This window comes from Lissotriton helveticus, chromosome 1_1, assembly GCF_964261635.1.
Source record: "Lissotriton helveticus chromosome 1_1, aLisHel1.1, whole genome shotgun sequence".
Classification (NCBI taxonomy): Eukaryota; Metazoa; Chordata; class Amphibia; order Caudata; family Salamandridae; genus Lissotriton; species Lissotriton helveticus.
In genome coordinates, this window is record NC_136057.1 from 1,742,418,688 (window position 1) to 1,742,422,494 (window position 3,807).

General features: G+C 49.9%; 1 long non-coding RNA gene across 1 annotated transcript; it reads right to left on the reverse strand.

Annotated features, from left to right (window-relative positions):
- Positions 1-626: 626 nt before the first annotated feature.
- Positions 627-2,476, reverse strand: LOC144774328 (uncharacterized). The gene is made up of 3 exons (XR_013600190.1): positions 2,240-2,476; positions 1,293-1,489; positions 627-721 (listed from the first exon to the last, which is right to left on the reverse strand). It is a non-coding gene; the product is annotated as an uncharacterized LOC144774328 (long non-coding RNA).
- Positions 2,477-3,807: the final 1,331 nt, after the last annotated feature.

Sequence of the window (3,807 nt, forward strand, 5' to 3'; positions counted from 1 at the left end):
AGCTACACACACAGGAGAGCAAGCACAGCGAGGGGGTAGGGAAGCAAACACAGTGAGGGGGCAGGGAAGCAAGCACAGCCAGGGGGCAGGGAAGCAAGCACAGACAGGGGGCAGGGAAGCAAGCACAGCGAGGGGGCAGGGAAGCACGCCCAGCCAGGGGGCAGGGAAGTAAGCACAGCCAGGGGGCAGGGAAGCAAGCACAGCCAGGGGGCAGGGAAGCAAGCACAGCCAGGGGGCAGGGGAGCAAGCACAGCCAGGGGGCAGGGGAGCAAGCACAGCCAGGGGGCAGGGGAGCAAGCACAGCCAGGGGGCAGGGGAGCAAGCACAGCCAGGGGGCAGGGGAGCAAGTACAGCCAGGGGGCAGGAGAGCAAGCACAGCCAGGGGGCAGGAGAGCAAGCACGGGCAGGAGAGCAAGCACAGCCAGGAGAGCAAGCACAGCCAGGAGAGCAAGCACAGCCAGGAGAGCAAGCACATCCAGGGGAGCAAGCACAACGAGGAACAGCGTGGGTGGGGACACCAGCACAACGAGGAACAGCGTGATTTATAATTTGATTTCAGGTCAAAAAACAAACCTCAATGAAACCACTACATAACGCGGCAGAGAGAGGATGGGTTTACCTGGATTTGGTCCTCGTCCAAATCTAGCCTTTCGGCCAGCTCCTCTCGGATGTCAATGCCGGGATACGAGTTCAGCCTGAAAATGTTCTCCAGAGTTTCAATCTGCGGAAGAGGAATCAATGTGTTACCTTCAATTCTACCGCTTAATGTAATTTCGAATTACAAAAGCCGCAGCGATGAAAGGCTCTTGTGACCCAAAAGATAGAGTGCAGCTCAAGGCATCTGTTACCACCAAGTTATAAACATCTGTAAACACTGCACATGGTAAACGGTTTAGGATGTTTTTAAACGATGTCCAGATTTTAAACTACAGTTACATGGACTCTGATATGTCACTGGCTTTGGAATCTAGTGGGCCGAAGTTATGATCAAGCGGCTACATTTCAGACTGCATGCTAGGGGACTCCTTTTTGTTCCTCATCTGACCACATCACTTTGTATCCTTGTGAATCAACTTCAGTCAACATCCGGTAGTGTCTAGCGACAATACAGTTTACGTGCACGCTATTCAAGAGCGTTAACACATCCTTTGAAAGGTTAAAACGGGACCCATTTTATTATGCAATCCACTTTTGGGTATATTATTTACGCGCCTTATGCTGTACACTATGCACGTTCAGTTTACTGTAATAAATATTCCCACCCTTTGCTCCTGGCGGACACCGTCACCCACCTGGCTTCTGCTGAAGGCTGTCCGCGGCCTCCGGCCTCAGTACCAGCTGAGATCCCGGCGGCAAGACCCCCTCTCTGTGGCTGGACTCTGCATCTCTTCCCCCGCACTCCTTTCTTTGAGCTGCGGGCGATCCCCGCCCTGCAGGGGGCTTTTACACGACATCTCGAGAAGGCGGATGTAGGGACTGCCCAATGCCACTGAGGAAACAGAACAAGACAGCCAATGTAAGTAACAGAGCAACAACGCCGAGGAGGAAGGGGACTGAAATACTCCCGGGAAGTCAGACAACATAACGATAATAACACGCACCACACATCGAATACAGAGTATGGAGCTAGGTAACACCATACCAACATACCAATAAAACAGCTCAACAGATAATTCTGATAATCATTTTCAATTCACTGTTTTGAAGCAATCTCCCCCTCCTCTTCTGGTGCATTAGATGTAATGGGATTGGTGTAATCTGAACTATTGGCACATCGACCACAAACGCACTTATTCCATAAACAGAGTCTTTTATATAGGCCCTACCACAGTGTGTATCGCCTTCTGGTGCACAGAGAACAGAAGTCATGTTTTCCCAGCACAATGTGTTATCAAATACGAGGAAACATCAAGGCCTCACTTTAGAACTTTCCTATCTCAAGTTCTGGCATTCATACACAAGACACACTGCACTTTGGTTCTGTGCTTCCCGTATTGCCCCTTTTCCAGGTCAGATGCTAAGAGTGACGCCGGAAGTGTCTGGGAGATGGAACCTCTGTTAATAGGACCTGCAGCCTTGCACACAACTCAGGGCCACAGTTTCAACGCCCAACCTGAAAAAGTACCCATGTCTGTTGGGTTACCATTTGTGTAATCACGTTGTAATGGCAGGCTCTCCGGATAAAAAACACACACACACACACACACACACACTGCATGGGGCACATTAATAGCCAAACCTGATAATTATTCGGGCCGATGAGGCTTGAGGACAGCCGCTGGCTCCTTGTCCAGTCCCAGAATCCTCTCGATGGTGAAGGTGCAACCGGATGGCTTGGGACCCTCTGTGCCCTTTTGCAGCGCAGGACGGAAGCCGCCAGCAGGATCAGTCAGCTGTCTTCTCGGCGGCGTCGGGCAGCTCCAGGGCTCCAAATCTCGCCCAACGCTAACATAAGTGATTAAAACGTGATTTTCCCATGCGCCTATCTTCTCTGGGTGTGAGGGTGTTTGCTGGGGGAGGAGGGGGATAACCGTTCCCTTGTAGTGGGATCAGTAAATTAGCGAGGGGGAGGCGGGTGTTGAACGAGTTTCTTTAGCCATAAAGGGAATCCCTGAGATGAAAGCCTCGCCAGACACACAAAACACAAAGCGATCGCATACGGCAAACGTGTACATCCCCGGCAATGAATGGGTTAATTGGTTGTGCTTGTGGTGTGAAAAGAAAAGAAAAAAGTGTCTGAGAAAGATTTGTTTTTTATTATTATTCGAGCATCTGGAAAAGTGGTGGTTAATGAAGACTTGCTGGGCTGTACGCTTCCTTGTAATAAAGCATCGGCCTACACGTTCTGTGCACACACCGGCGCCTCTGTGCACTCGACACTGTGCACTGCGAGACCACACTTACGAATGCAGACTCATGGCTGATGTCAAAACTGAAACGCTTTTTAACAGGTCACTGCAGCTTTTAAAACTCATTTTTACCCAGACCCGAAAGAAACTGCCGTGCAGGTGCTAAATTGTACCTGCACTGACACCCAGTCTGTCATGTTGCGCATTTTGGGCAGTCGCTGTGTAGTGTCCTAGCGGATCTCCGGTTCGAAATATACATTTTAGATAGTTGACAGAATAACTAGGCCGGCTCATGGGCCCGGAGCAGAGATATCTGTGTGCGAAGTGCGTTCACTCATCCTTTTTCCCGTTATGAAGTCAGTGTTGGCGAATTAAAAATACAGTGCATAGTTACAAATGATGCATGCACTTTCACATAGCGTTATATATTTGCATTATTCGCGTGCCTGCTGCAGAATGCCGCGCACAAGGAGCAGACGGATTCCACCTTTCATCTTTCGAAGAAAATAAAATGAGTATACAGCAAAACAGTTCCAGGCGCTAATATTGTACTGTTTGATAAGGACTACGGGGCAGATTTACAAGCCCCTTGCGCCACTTTTGCATCACCTCTACCATGTTAAAAGTAACGCAAAAGTGGCGCAAGAGGCTTGTAAATCCGTCCATACGTCTTGAGAAGTACATGCAGCGCGCGATTCATTAAATACTGGAATGGGGCGCGTGGATGGTGCTTGTGAGATGCAAGGTTGTGGGCTTCCTGCGAAGGCAGCGATGTACCCGGCGAACAATAACCCGCAATGCATATTTGATGAAATGTGCACTTGTACTAGCTTCAGAAATGTGTTTGTACCCTTAATTGCAGATGCTTCTATGGCCGGGACTGGGTGAAATGTGATTGTGTGCAGCTCGCCCACGCTAAAGTGCTCTTGGGCTTCGAAAACACTGCCTGTTTGGCTCT